At 34.9% G+C, this 17,126-nt stretch overlaps 1 long non-coding RNA gene across 1 annotated transcript in view; it reads right to left on the reverse strand.

Moving 5' to 3' along the window:
- Positions 1-12,498: 12,498 nt before the first annotated feature.
- The window catches only part of LOC144364076 (uncharacterized), a 51,054-nt gene continuing 46,426 nt past the window's right edge, over positions 12,499-17,126 (reverse strand). Inside the window, exon 3 of the long non-coding RNA XR_013422824.2 lies at positions 12,499-12,844. This is a non-coding gene — a long non-coding RNA (uncharacterized LOC144364076). The remainder of the gene's footprint in view (positions 12,845-17,126) is intronic.

Consider the following 17,126-nt stretch of genomic DNA (forward strand, 5'->3'; position numbering starts at 1 on the left):
CTAAATAACTATTAAAAATAGCTAGACGTTTCGAGCAATGGCTCTTTATCGATAGCATAGAAGCAAGTGTGATAACGTACGTGATGACGTATGTCACGTATGAGTACGGCATCACCACTACATACAAGGCTTCATTTCACGTACGAGTACGGCATCACCACTACATGAAAGGCATCATTTCGCGTACGAGTACGGCATCACCACTACATGTAAGGCATCATTTCACGTACGAGTACGGTATCACTACTACCTGTAAATCATCATGTCACGTACGAGTACGGCATCACCACTACATACAAGGCATCATGTCACGTATGAGTACGGCATCACCACTACATACAAGGCTTCATTTCATGTACGAGTACGACATCACCACTACATGTAAGGCATCATGTCACGTACGAGTACGGCATCACCACTGCATGCAAGGCATCGTTTCACGTACGAGTACGGCATCACCACTACATGTAAGGCGTCATATTACGTATGAGTTCGGCATCACCACTACATACAAGGCTTCATTTCACGTACGAGTACGGCATCACCACTACATGCAAGGCATCATTTCACGTACGAGTACGGCGTCAACACTACATGTAAGGCATCATTTCACGTACGAGTACGGCATCACTACTACCTGTAAAGCATCATGTCACGTACGAGTACGGCATCACCACTACATGTAAGGCATCATTTCACGTACGAGTACGGCATCACTACTATCTGTAAAGCATCATGTCACGTACGAGTACGGCATCACCACTACATGTAATGCATCATTTCACGTACGAGTACGGCATCACCACTACATGTAAGGCATCATTTCACGTACGAGTACGGCATCACCACTACATGTAAGGCACCATTTCACGTACGAGTACGGCATCACCACTACATGTAAGGCATCATTTCACGTACGAGTACGGCGTCAACACTACATGTAAGGCACCATTTCACGTACGAGTACGGCATCACCACTACATGTAAGGCATCATTTCACGTACGAGTACGGCGTCAACACTACATGTAAGGCACCATTTCACGTACGAGTACAGCATCACCACTACATGTAAGGCATCATTTCACGTACGAGTACGGCGTCAACACTACATGTAAGGCACCATTTCACGTACGAGTACGGCATCACCACTACATGTAAGGCATCATTTCACGTACGAGTACGGCGTCAACACTACATGTAAGGCACCATTTCACGTACGAGTACAGCATCACCACTACATGTAAGGCATCATTTCACGTACGAGTACGGCGTCAACACTACATATAAGGCATCATTTTACCTATGAGTATCACTACTACTCACCAGTACTTCGTAAATGTTCGCCACAATGGACGGTAACATTGACGTTTTATTTCCATCTATTATTTATTGTATTCAGGAAAAACACGACGTCAGGTCGCAACAAGTTAAGATAACATGGTTTATTGTTATCTACACTTTAAATTGCATCACTACAAGATGAAAAAGTCATATTGATTTCTTATATCATTGATAACAATATTTGTATTATTCCGTCTAAAAATCATACGATTCATGGTACGTTTGGCTTGTTATTTGATTGCAATTTGACCATCCACATATTTGTTCACTAAAATGCTATTACATAGTTCAACGTTCTTGTTGAAAACAAATAGTCATGGCAATGTGGTTTATCGATATTCATGTACATTACAGTGTAGTTTGCGCACGTATCACATACCCTCAATTGGCTCCTGGCAAATTATTAGAAACTGGAAACAACTCAAATCAACACTCATTACATCCTCTTTTGCCTGCCGGAGACAATTAGATTTTTCGATGTTATTTTTTTACATGAGTTTAATCATTGAAACACTATTAAGAGAAGCCGTGTAAAGGATCCACAAGTAGATTGTGACGTCTTATGCAAACCTGTAATTACTATCGATGTACTTGCTATATGCACTTGTCGGCCTTACGAGTTCAACTCAAGTGTATTAGCAAAATGTCATCTTGCGAAATATTTGTTAGTAAACACGAAACCTTTTTTTTCTTTCTTTCTTGCATGAACATGAAAAAGGTGTAAATATATAAACATTAATAAAGAAGAAACAACTAAACATGCAGTGAGGTGTAAATAAATAAACCTGCATGAACAGTAAATAAACCTGCATGAAGTGTAAATAACTAAGCATGCCTGAAGTGTAAATAAATAAACCTGCCTGAAGTCTAAATAACTTAGCATGCATGAGATGTAAATAAATATACATGCCCGAGGTGTAAACAACTAAGCATGCATAAGGGGTAAATAATTATACATGCATGAGGTGTAAATAAATAAACCTGCATGAAGTGTAAATAAATAAACCTGCATGAAGTGTAAATAACTAAGTATGCGTGAGGTGTAAATAAAGATACCTGCCTGAAGTGTAAATAAATAAACCTGCATGAAGTGTAAATAACGAAGTATGCGTGAGGTGTAAATAAAGATACATGCCTGAGGTGTAAATAAATAAACCTGCATGAAGTGTAAATAACTAAGCATGCATGAGGTGTAAATAAATAAACCTGCATGAGGTGTAAGCAACTAAGCATGCATGAGGTGTAAATAAATATACATGCCTGAGGTGTAAATAAATAAACCTGCATGAAATGTAAATAACTAAGCGTGCATGAGGTGTAAATAAATAAACCTGCATGAGGTGTAAACAACTAAGCATGCATAAGGGGTAAATAAATATACATGCCTGAGGTGTAAATAAATAAACCTGCATGAAGTGTAAATAACTAAGCATGCCTGAAGTGTAAATAAATAAACCTGCATGAAGTGTAAATAACTATAAGTATGCGTGAGGTGTAAATAAACCTGCATGAAGTGTAAATAACTAAGTATGCGTGAGGTGTAAATAAAGATACATGCCTGAGGTGTAAATAAATAAACCTGCATGAAGTGTAAATAACTAAGCGTGCATGAGGTGTAAATAAATAGATCTGCATGAGGTGTAAACAACTAAGCATGCATAAGGGGTAAATAAATATACATGCCTGAGTTGTAAATAAATAAACCTGCATGAAGTGTAAATAACTAAGCATGCCTGAAGTGTAAATAAATAAACCTGCAGGAAGTGTAAATAACTAAGTATGCGTGGGGTGTAAATAAGGATACATGCCTGAGGTGTAAATAAATAAACCTGCATGAAGTGTAAATAACTAAGTATGCGTGAGATGTAAATAAAGATACATGCCTGAGGTGTAAATAAATATACATGCCTGAGGTGTAAATAACTAAGCATGCATAATGGGTAAATAAATATAGATGCCTGAGGTGTAAATAAACGAACCTGCATGAGGTATAAATAAATAAAAATGTATGGATGTAAATAAATAAACATGAATGAAGTTTATGTTCGTTACAATTTCTCTATCTACTAATCGTTAACTAATTCCACCTTCTGTTGACACTGGACCCTCATAGACCGGAACAACATCTGTGTTACAACTGTCAATCGCTTGATCGGTGTAGAAATGAATACATAAGGTTTGAAAAAATAAAGTCTTAAAAGGTGTAAATAAATATGCACATATGGAGTGTAAATAAATAAACATGCATAAGGTTTGACTGGAAAAGTGCTATTGTTTTAGCTTGTGTGCAAACACTCAAACTAAATTTAATTGGTTTTAGACTACATCCTAGAGCTTTACCCGCTATATGGACTCTCCCACTTTTCTATTTTCAATGGCTTATCATCAGATAATAAACAAGCTTGTTTCTTGCGGCTTTGTTCATCGACTTTCCATACTACATGCCATGCTTAAATTCCAACAGGTATCGATCGTTTCGGCGACCGCAGGACCTTAAATCGGTGAGTAGAACGGATGGCGCCATGTTGGGAAACGTGACAGTTCTCGAATGTCATAATACGAGTTCAGACATTATACCCTTCATATGTGAAACTAGGGCAGCTGATGAATGCCGGAGTTGTTTTTCTAATTCACATTACTATCACCCAAACAGTTATTGACTTTTCTTTAAATCTAAGATATGACGTATATTGTTATGTGCAATGCTATCTGTAGAATAGTCTGGTGTTTGTCATTTCCGTGCACGATATGACGTGTATTGTTATGTGCAATACTATCTGTAGAATAGTCTGGTGTTTGTCATTTCCGTTTAAGATATGACGTATATTGTTACGTGCAATACTATCTGTAGAATAGTCTGGTGTTTGTCATTTCCGTGTACGATATGACGTATATTGTTATGTACAATACTATCTGTAGAATAGTCTGGTGTTTGTAATTTCCGTTTAAGATATGACGTATATTGTTATGTGCAATACTATCTGTAGAATGGTCTGGTGTTTGTCATTTCCGTTTAAGATATGACGTATATTGTTATGTGCAATACTATCTGTAGAATAGTCTGGTGTTTGTCATTTCCGTTTAAGATATGACGTATATTGTTATGTGCAATACTATCTGTAGAATAGTCTGGTGTTTGTCATTTCCGTGTACGATATGACGTATATTGTTATGTGCAATACTATCTGTAGAATAGTCTGGTATTTGTCATTTCCGTGTACGATATGACGTATATTGTTATGTGCAATACTATCTGTAGAATAGTCTGGTGTTTGTCATTTCCGTTTAAGATATGACGTATATTGTTATGTGCAATACTATCTGTAGAATAGTCTGGTGTTTGTCATTTCCGTTTAAGATATGACGTATATTGTTATGTGCAATACTATCTGTAGAATAGTCTGGTGTTTGTCATTTCCGTGTACGATATGACGTATATTGTTATGTGCAATACTATCTGTAGAATAGTCTGGTGTTTGTAATTTCCGTTTAAGATATGACGTATATTGTTATGTGTAATACTATATGTAGAATAGTCTGGTGTTTGTCATTTCCGTGTACAATATGACGTATATTGTTATGTGCAATAATATCTGTAGAATAGTCTGGTGTTTGTCATTTCCGTTTAAGATATGACGTATATTGTTATGTGTAATACTATATGTAGAATAGTCTGGTGTTTGTCATTTCCGTGTACGATATGACGTATATTGTTATGAGCAATAATATCTGTAGAATAGTCTGGTGTTTGTCATTTCCGTATACGATATGACGTATATTGTTATGTGCAATACTATCTGTAGAATAGTCTGGTGTTTGTCATTTCCGTGTAAGATATGACGTATATTGTCATGTGCAATACTATCTGTAGAATAGTCTGGTGTTTGTAATTTCCGTTTAAGATATAACGTATATTGTTATGTGCAATACTATATGTAGAATAGTCTGGTGTTTGTCATTTCCGTGTACGATATGACGTATAATGTTATGTGCAATACTATCTGTAGAATGGTCTGGTGTTTGTCATTTCCGTGTAAGATATGACGTATATTGTCATGTGCAATACTATCTGTAGAATAGTCTGGTGTTTGTAATTTCCGTTTAAGATATAACGTATATTGTTATGTGCAATACTATATGTAGAATAGTCTGGTGTTTGTCATTTCCGTGTACGATATGACGTATAATGTTATGTGCAATACTATCTGTAGAATGGTCTGGTGTTTGTAATTTCCGTGTACGATATGACGTATATTGTTATGTGCAATACTATCTGTAGAATAGTCTGGTGTTTGTCATTTCCGTGTACGATATGACGTATATTGTTATGTGCAATACTATATGTAGAATAGTCTGGTGTTTGTCATTTCCGTGTAAGATATGACGTATATTGTTATGTGCAATACTATCTGTAGAATAGTCTGGTGTTTGTCATTTTCGTGTAAGATATGACGTATATTGTTATGTGCAATACTATCTGTAGAATGGTCTGGTGTTTGTCATTTCCGTGTAAGATATGACGTATATTGTCATGTGCAATACTATCTGTAGAATAGTCTGGTGTTTGTAATTTCCGTGTACGATATGACGTATATTGTTATGTGCAATACTATCTGTAGAATGGTCTGGTGTTTGTCATTTCCGTGTAAGATATGACGTATATTGTCATGTGCAATACTATCTGTAGAATAGTCTGGTGTTTGTAATTTCCGTTTAAGATATAACGTATATTGTTATGTGCAATACTATCTGTAGAATAGTCTGGTGTTTGTAATTTCCGTGTACGATATGACGTATATTGTTATGTGCAATACTATCTGTAGAATAGTCTGGTGTTTGTCATTTCCGTGTACGATATGACGTATATTGTCATGTGCAATACTATATGTAGAATAGTCTGGTGTTTGTCATTTCCGTTTAAGATATGACGTATATTGTTATGTGCAATACTATCTGTAGAATAGTCTAGTGTTTGTCATTTCCGTTTAAGATATGACGTATATTGTTATGTGCAATACTATCTGTAGAATAGTCTGGTGTTTGTCATTTCCGTGTAAGATCTTACGTATATTGTTATGTGCAATACTATCTGTAGAATAGTCTGGTGTTTGTCATTTCCGTGTAGGATATGACGTATATTGTTATGTGTAATACTATCTGTAGAATAGTCTGGTGTTTGTCATTTCAGTGTACGATATGACGTATATTGTTATGTTCAATACTATCTGTAGAATAGTCTGGTGTTTGTCATTTCCGTGTAAGATATGACGTATATTGTTGTGGGCAATACTATCTGTAGAATAGTCTGGTGTTTGTCATTTCCGTTTAAGATATGACGTATATTGTTATGTGCAATACTATCTGTAGAATGGTCTGGTGTTTGTCATTTCCGTTTAAGATATGACGTATATTGTTATGTGCAATACTATCTGTAGAATAGTCTGGTGTTTGTCATTTCCGTTTAAGATATGACGTATATTGTTATGTGCAATACGATCTGTAGAATAGTCTGGTGTTTGTCATTTCCGTTTAATATATAACGTATATTTGTTGGATTTCTTCCTAACAGGAAGTTCTCGTTCGATGGTTTTGAAACTTAGCATTTTCACCCGTATACCAAACTACTTAAAACAGATCAAAAAGAATTAGAATCAATTACCTGCTTGACACAATATGGCAAAATATTGTTCTTTTTTTTCTTCTCAAGACTGTTTTAACGGATCAACATGATAGCATCTTGTATGTGTGGATCTAAACTTTCGTGAACAATGAAATAATAACGATATAAACAATTGTGGTAATTTTTACCTAAAATCCATGATGTAGACCAAACTCCCTTACTGATCACAATTATTTTACTTTTCTTGTAAGAAGCTATGATAATATATGCTATATGTAAAATATCAAGTTGATCATACTCATACATAGATGCTAAACACAAAATATAGATTAATGTGTTCAGTGGATTTGAGGAAGAAGATTTTTAAATGATTTCAGACACTTTTCGGCATGATTCGTAACCCTTGTATCGTTTTCAGCATTATTTACCCAGTCAGTCGAATGCGTTGTAATATATCACGGAAGTTCAGTAAGACTGAACTAATAAAGTATGTGTACTGTGATATCGTGGCAGTTCTCTTGAAGCGGAAGTATTTGATACACACCTGTCCTGAACCAGTGATATGGACAATGATTAATGTTTCGGAAATACTAGATGCATAATACATATTCATTCATTCGAGTGTATAAGGAAATTATTCAGCAATACGCTAAGACTATTGGACGCTTAGATATCACGTGTCACCCCAGCTGTTGTCACATCAAATATTTATTTTATATTACATCTGACATTCATATTGCTTCTCGTAAATATTGGTTTTTACAATATAGTGATCTTTCTTGTCTGTCTGGTATTTATTTCTATAGATGTTTCTGCATTTTATAATACTAGACTCATATAGCTATGTAAATACGTCATTGCTTGACCCCGTTTACCTGTTTTTATTATCTCTCTGTTGAGTATTGAGAAACTTGAGATGGCTGAACATACACACTTGCAGATACAATTGAACACAAGTCTATTGTATAAAGAAATCCATTTAGTGGCACGTTTGCCTTACAGCATCACACACCAAGCCATTAAGAGTCATCATGATGCACCTGCCCAAGTGTTCAATTTGAGCGCTTTGTGTTCATTTCTATGACCGTACTCTCAAAATTGACAAATTTTCATTATATTATTTTCTCGTAATTGAATTTAACTTACTCGACAGTTAATTGTATAATTATATTATCGAATGAAGAGGACAGTTATTAAATAGTAAAAAAAAACCTGTTGGTGATAGAAACACCGTTTTAGGTACCTAGTACACGTAATGCCACGGCATACTGGAGGTGTAATAAAATGCAGGCCTCACTAGTGGTGACAGGTGATGGGATTACAGGTAACTAGTTAACGTAATGCCACGGCATACTACATGTAGTATCAAGCCAAATACAGGCATCAATGGTAGTGAGTGGCGATGGTACAGGTAACTAATATACGTAATATCATGTACGGCAAAGTCTCGCAACATTCACGATTCATATTGTCGGCCCCCCATTGTGACTACCATGTTTAACAAGAATTTAATATTTGTTTCAATCAAGATAGCTTTTGTTGTGAATTACTGGATCAATTATTTATTCACATAAAAGACTTGTCATTACAGCTTTATTATTTTAATAATCAATACAATATATGACTAGAAGACACTCCGAGAGTGCAAACCTACGGCATAGATCCAAATTATATATCCCAACTAATATATTTACCATATTGTATTAATGTGCACTGTAATAACAACAGCTTTTAAATTAGGTCTTATACATACATCAGGCAATCCCCTAGATATGGACCTTTTCCAATATCGTGTCGCTTAGTTTAAGTTTGAAGGACATCCCATAATCAATTAGTCTTCATGCTTTTTGGCTTTTAGTAATAATGAAAAAAAAATTCCCGACGTTGTTGTAAGGCAACCGAGTTAACATCTCTGCCAACATTCAATGGATTGGTTCCTGCACCAGAAGTAACTCCCCCTATAAATTTTAGGAATCTAAAATCTAAAACAACCAAACCACTAAACATATAAAAGGCGAAACCATAATCTCCAATGAACCTCTATTTTTATGCCATCAAGATTCAGGTAGCAACCAATCTCACACAATTGAAAATGTGAATCCATCTTTACTATTATTAATGACAATTCACTATCAAAGTTCCTGCTTCCATGGCAACCATTACCACACTTCTACCGTAATGTTATGATTGGTCATCGCATCAAGGAAACCTATTCTGAGTTGAATAATTTCTGAAATTGTTATTTCCATGGCAATCATATTCGAATCTTTATCGAAATATAATCAATTTGTCCAAATCAGGTGCAACCCCTCCTGAAATTTCATGAAAACCAGAAAATAATTGTTTGAGTTATAAATGAAAAATAATTCTCCAAATTACTGTTTCCATGGCAACCGGGACCATATCTCTACAACCTTTAATGGGTTCGTCTTTGTGTCACGGACAAATATCCTAAAAATGTTATGACCAACGATTTGTGACTTTTTTTTAGTTATCCCAAACAAACATAGAAACAGCAATCGTACTACATACACCAAATTTAAATGATGCTTGGAAACATGGTCATTGGTTAGAATGCTGCAAAACATGGTCTTTGGTTATGTTGCATTGAAAAATGGTCTTTGGTTATTTGCATGAAAACATGGTTATTGGTTAGAATGCTTGGAAACATGGTCATTGGTTAGAATGCATGAAAACATGGTCATTGGTTAGAATGCTTGGAAACATGGTCATTGGTTAGAATGCTTTGAAACATGGTCATTGTTAGAATGCTTGGAAACATGGTCATTGGTTATGTTGCATAGATACATGGTCATTGGTTATGCGACATTCAAACATGGTCATTGGTTAGAATGCTTGGAAACATGGTCTTTGGTTATGTTGCATGGAAACGTGGTCATTGGTTATGTTGCATAGAAACATGGTCATTGGTTATGTGACATTGAAAAATTGTCAATGATTATTTGCATGAAAACATGGTCATTGATTAGAATGCTTGGAAACATGGTCATTGGTTATATTGCATGAAAACATGGTCATTGGTTAGAATGCTTGGAAACATGGTCTTTGGTTATGTTGCATGGAAACGTGGTATTTGGTTATGTTGCATAAAAACATGGTCATTGCTTATGTTGCATGAAAACATGGTCATTGGTTAGAATGCTTCGAAACATGGTCATTGGTTAGAATGCTTGGAAACATGGTCATTGGTTAGAATGCTTGGAAACATGGTCTTTGGCTATGTTTCATGGAAACGTGGTCTTTGATTATATTGCATGAAAACATGGTCATTGGTTACGTAGCATGAAAACATGGTCATTGGGTAGAATGCTTGGAAACATGGTCATTGGTTAGAATGCTTGGAAACATGGTCATTAGTTAGAATGCTTGGAAACATGGTCATTGGTTAGAATGCTTTGAAACATGGTCATTGATTAGAATGCTTGGAAGCATGGTCATTGGTTAGAATGCTTGGAACATGGTCATTGGTTAGAATGCTTGGAATCATGGTCTTTATTTATGTTTCATGGAAACATGGTCATTGGTTAGAATGCTTTGAAACATGGTCATTGGTTAGAATGCTTGGAAACATGGTCATTGGTTAGAATGTTTGGAAACATGGTCATTGGTTAGAATGCTTGGAAACATGGGCATTGGTTAGAATGCTTGGAAACATGGTCATTGGTTGGAATGCTTTGAAACATGGTCATTGGTTAGAATGCTTCGAAACATGGTGTTTCATGGAAACATGGTCTTTGGTTAGAATGCTTCGAAACATGGTCATTGGTTAGAATGCTTGGAAACATGGTCTTTGGTTAGAATGCTTGGAAACATGGTCTTTGGTTAGAATGCTTGGAAACATGGTCTTTGGTTATGTTTCATAGAAACATGGTCTTTGGTTATGTTGCATGGAAACATGGTCATTGGTCATGTGGCATGGAAACATGGTCATTGTTTACACTGCGTTGAAATATGGTCTACGGTTATGTTGCACTCTCACCCATTGATTTCTGAAATAAGGTCCAGGATTATAGTGCATAGAAACCTGGTCCAGAGTTATGTAGGATAGAAACATTTTTCGGGGTTATGTTGCATTATTTTACATTGAGAATGTAGGACCGTGTTATGTTCCATTGCAACATGGTCCTTGGTTATACTGCATTATTTTTCATTTACACTTTCATATTACAAACAGACATTCTTCTCCAGAACCACTGAATACATTTATGTAACATTTGTTGTTTAGAATGTATGTATAATTAAAGTTTGTGAAGCTCATTGTGATTGATCGAATGGGTTTTCTGCCATTTTTAATTTCTTCCAAATAGGATTTTTTTTATTACAGTACCACATTGGTTTGATTATTTTGAGATTTGCTAAGCTGTGTCTTTATACTGAACTCTTATACTGATTGTGTCTCCAAACATGATATTTCAGTTCGCACATTGGTTTCAACCGATAACTGGATATTTGGCATGTAGCATGTCATACTATAGCTTATTAAGAGAAGAATGGAATTATTTTCATCAGTCCCATGGTTTGGCAAAAATGTCGAACAAATGGGGCATTTGTGTCTCATGAATGCTTAAACAGATCAACGTGCTATTTTGCATGTATCCTGTATGACCAAAACATCTTCGGGGAAAATAGCATATACATCATTGGCTACACAAGAAGACACATGCAGCCATCAAACTGACTACCTGACTAAGCTGCTCTGCATCTTAATTTTTATATGAAATATGGGTTTAGCGTAATTTCCTGCGAAAATTATTCAATAATGCAATGTTTTTTTTTATTTTGATAATACTTACCGTGAACAATCTAAATCAAAGTTTGTAAAACTGATTAAACAAAGAAAATTGTGATAAACTCTTTTGTCTTATTTATTAGGTTGATTGTTCACGACAATGTGGGGTATTTAAATAGCATAAAATAGTCTATTGAAAACACAATCATTTTGTATGCTTTTCATATTCATATCTTTTTCCATATACTCTAATAGAATGTACAGTTTAGGAGATGATCAACCTTCTAGAAAATGTTTTTTATTTCACTGGAAGGATAGTATTGAAACGTGTCAGTAATAAATCCACTTATCCCATAAAACATATATGTTCAGTGTGAATATTTTCTATCTATGCATCATAAATATTCTGATAATTTTTAATTTACTATATCATAGTAATATATTAGGAATTATATGCATTATATATATGTTATTTTCGGTAGTTTCAAATGTCAGTTCAAACGCGTATATAAAACCTCCAATTCTCTCAATCTCAACTTCTCCGGAAACAGATTTGTTCAATGATTATAAATGAACGGTTTGACTGAAAATAGTACCCAAAATAGCAGCATTAGCTTAAGAAATTCAAAACATTTTAGTTTTTACGTGTGCACGACAGTACACGTCACAAGACCGTGCACACATATCTTGATAAATTTAATACACAAGACGACGCACACATGTCTGGATACTTTTGAATAATCATAATGAATATTGTTGGTAAAAACGAAGTTACAACACTGCACATTTTCGTGATATGCTTCTTATTTTAATCTCAACATCAAAGTAAGCAATACACATGTCCTACAAACTCCTACAAAGTGGAATTTGTATTGAAAGAATTCGAGTGAGATTTCAATAAAAATATTTGCAGAAAGATCTTCGAATATGAAGTATTATCAGAAGCATAAATGATTGGATATAAAGTATACATGTTTAAACCAATGTTAATGAAAACAGACTACGTCTTATGTGATTGATATCATATAAAATGTAATTCTGTAACCGCGTATGTGTTCTTTTAAGGGGTACAGATGACGTCATTACCAGCATATGTTCTTCCAGAATAGACGACATGCGTCAGGCGAAGGACCTGGAATGAAAATATACATTGTAGTGAGTTGGGTAGATAGAATAGTGAGCACTTATTGACTGATATGGGGACAGTAGCATACCTATATAGTCATTATTTGTAGTGACCATAGTGCAAATACTTTGGGTTATATTATGGTAAGATATAGTCAACTGCATACATTATACAGGTATGTATTATCTCGTGGTATGAATCTTTTATTAGTCCAATATGTCCTGTATGACCCGACTTAAGCGAACTCGGATAATTATATTGCAAGTTCTATTGTTACATTGAAATACAGGCACTTAAACAAAATCATTATTACTAGCTTGGCTATTGATAAATAAATAAAAATAGTGCAGCAAAACATGCGCGCAGACACAAAGTCAATATTCAATAATTATGTGTATATATTCACAGACGAAAGACGTATAATCGTCCTATTTGGAGACAAGTGAGCCTCGAACTCCAATCAAATACATTGACTGTACAGTTTTATCTAATTGTAAGAACTAGGCATTGATGCCTATAATGCATTAATTAACTCTTTTAGTTTTAGTAAGCAGTTTAAATTTATACTAATCTTTTTACGAAATTAAAAGTAAATATGTTATTGTTCGTTGCATTTGTAGATCTGTGCAATATTATACCAACTGTTTTATAACTAACTAAGTGAAATAAAAAAAAATGTCGCAGTGCATGATGTAATATTTTAACCTAATATATCAGCTGCGTAATATGTTGCAAATTTTAAGTGAAAATAGAAAAAAATAATACCGCGCATATTTTGATGTTTGATATCATAATACACGCACAGTATAGTTTTAACCGTAATGACAATGTGCTCAGAATTTACACATGTTGTAACACCGCATTAGGGTCAACACTTCTATTTAAATGCGAAAAACAAATTATTAAATATACATTATACGTAATTTGAACAAATTATTATTATGTTTGATTTTATTTTATTTTGTTAACACCATACAACTTGAAAGTTGTTATATGACATAGTGTTACACCGTTTTACACCGCCCCCCCCTCCACGTGAGAGACCTTCGTGATACATACAAAGCATTATATTGTACGCTGTCAATTGTAGTCCGCGCCAGATGTTCTTTGTATGCTGTTTAGTCTCAAAAAGATGTGCCCAACAATATAAAACCATCTTCTCAATGTTGTACGCTGCAGATATGGTCGTTGGCATCCAATCATCTCTTAGTGTTAATCTACCAGCTGTCACACTCGTCGCCAATTCGAACGATGAAATACAATTTAGAGATCTTAGTCAAGCTTCCTCTGCTTTCACTAAATTTTACTTTTTTTAATCTAGTGTCATTAGTTTATGTTTGCGTACATATCTGAGATGATCTAATGGTTAGACACTCAATTTACATTTCAGACATGTGATATTTAAGGTTATACGTAACATAATACAACGACGTCACCGTCATCGTGGATATTTTATTTACTAATCTAAATACCACGCTCATGTAACGAAATGGTGATTTGAAACAACAATTATGACATATTGGATTTCGACTAATATCATAATACACGCATATCTTTTGAATAATTATTTAAACACGGAATTCGAAATAACTACAGTCTTTATAAATTACACAACCGGTTTTTCCGTTCAATGATTTACTTCAATTTTGATTTTCAAATTAATATAACTCTTGAATCAATCGCATGATTCCTTTGACATTTTAAAAGGTCGACGGAACGTTTGCGGTAATAACAGTTGATGACGTTGAAATATTTATATTACATGATAAATGCTTTGCCATTTCGTAGTCTAAGTGACGATTTGGTTGAATGATCCGTGATATCAACATTTTATACACTGGCTTTGTTCTCGTCAACATGAGTGCATTTACGTGAAACATATTCTTCCGCATATATATCTACATACAGCACACCTAGTGCGATTGAAACCGCAATTTTCTGTTTTCATTTCGAAAGATCATTCATCTTTACTAATGTTGTCGCTAGCCTAAATGGCGATATCTGGTTCGGAATAACCTTAATAAAGTTTCTCGATAATAACAGTTGAAAGTAACGCGCTATACCAGAGGATTCACGGGCGAATTTGAATACTAGTAAGACTCAATATGAGCATCGACATTGGTGTCGTGCACAGCACGGTGTGCTCAATATTCGATTCGTTTCAATCAAATACGAGAAGTAATATTACATTAATATTTGTGTAACGTTCATGTTTAGATTGTTATATTTTGCAGATGTTATAAGCACTCAATAACCGGATGCGTATGATAATATTGGAAAGGAGGATAATAAGTTACATGCTTTCAGGAAGTAATGTTTTCTGTGAAAAATGTCCACCTGACTACTTCCTGTCACCTGCAGCGTCCTCCCACGCGATGCACAATACATTGCATTGTGGGATACATTATTCCAAACAACGTTTCAATCTCGACTATCAGCATATAGTTTAAAACCATGTTGATAGATCATGTTGATAGCAACGCATTTGTTACTATCTTTTTACTTTTACATTTATTCTCATTCGTCAATCATAGTTATCAAAACAAATTTCAAACAGTTCAACGTAAAACTCGTTGATGAATACTCGCTGTTGCGTTCCGGACTCATGGTGTGAAGATTACTCTTACAACAGTTATTACTACGTCGTCTCAGTGTCAGCTCTCATCATCTCATTTAATATATGGTTGTGATTTTGGGAGTATCAAATGTATAAAACTGTCTTATAACTTGCATGCTTTGAACAATTTCATTTGTATGAAATAAACAAATAGTAAATCTATAAATATGTTCTGTTTAATTAAAGTAATTAATAATGTCACACCCTGTAGTTGGTTATACAACAGGGTGTAATATTATATTTTTCGCTTGTTATTAATACAGGTGAATTTCATAAATACATGAATTTCAAGTTATTTATATCTGTTATTGGGTCACTTAGTCATTACCATGGTGATGTATATATCGGATTGTTCTGGTATTGAGTACACTGAATTCTACTCAAGAGTGTGTGTATTTTCAGTTATATCACCAGACTAGCGTTATAATCAAGTCGACCACGACGTTATTCAATACATAGGTTGTAGTGGTTAGCTCATCAAGCCGCCGTTATCGATTTGTATTACATTCTTAGATATGAATGCATGACATGTATCATGACCATTATTCACAATTTGGCGAAAAACATCGTATTAGAACAAAAAATACATTTTGTATTTAAGAGGTCAACTTGCACGTATCCGCCGCCTGCAATTATATTTATTTACGTTCTGTTTCGTTGTGAGCATGTCATGATGACGTTAGTCTTGTTTTGCAGTGGTTCTATGCTGAATGACGTACGGTAGGCAGTCCCTGTATATTGTCTTCCTTTTTCCTCAGCGTCAATATTAAGGAGGGCGTGTGTTTCAAAATGTGATTAAGTTATCACATACGAACAGCCTTCTCGAAAAATGTCTCGACCCAAATCAATGCAAAATTAATTAAAGATTGCTTTTGAAACTGAACACCGTTTTTTAGTATCTCGCTGAGGATCTGTCGAAATGAAGTAATTAATTGAATTTGAATTTGTTTTGACTTCAATTCGTATATATATATATGTCCTGGCAGTTGGATATGTCAGTATTTTGTGTAACAGTAGTAAGTGACTTGTTTCTATTTGGTTTCCAAATAATGGAGGTGATTGTTATGTAGCCTTTACGGTGTGTCAAACTACTCATGCCCGCAGTGCGGCGCGCGTTCAAATTTCGTGCAAACAAACTGTGTATTTTACGAACTATTCATGAATATGCCGTGATTTTCAATTATATTCGATTTCGTGTTATCTACAGATTGATGGAACTGAAGACCCACGTAACAGTCGACAACTTGAAATGATAGCGTGAACGTTGAAGGGATCCTGCCGACATCAGGATCTGCCTACATACCATCGAGTTTCTCAGTATTCGTCATCTCGCTTATAATTATGCTTGGCAGTAGTCTTATTAATTTTCAGTTCGTACGATTAGCGGTACACTTGACCGTGAATTGTCGGCCCATGGCTGTAGTGTGGTCCATTATAAACATTAATAGGTGCAAATGATCAAACTCCCATTCATTAAATTGCAGAGATGGATTTTTGAATTGGTGGAGTGAAAACTGAATGACGATCCGCTCAATTGCTTATAAGCCAGCTTATTGCCTAGTAATAGAAAAAGATTAATTGCACATGTGCCTCGTCTGTGCCTGCTGAAGATTGTGTACTACTAAAATGTATCATCAAATTCATGGCCCGACCACATCAACTGTTGATATC

This window comes from Saccoglossus kowalevskii, chromosome 15, assembly GCF_978046115.1.
Source record: "Saccoglossus kowalevskii chromosome 15, keSacKowa6.1, whole genome shotgun sequence".
Lineage (NCBI taxonomy): Eukaryota > Metazoa > Hemichordata > Enteropneusta > Harrimaniidae > Saccoglossus > Saccoglossus kowalevskii.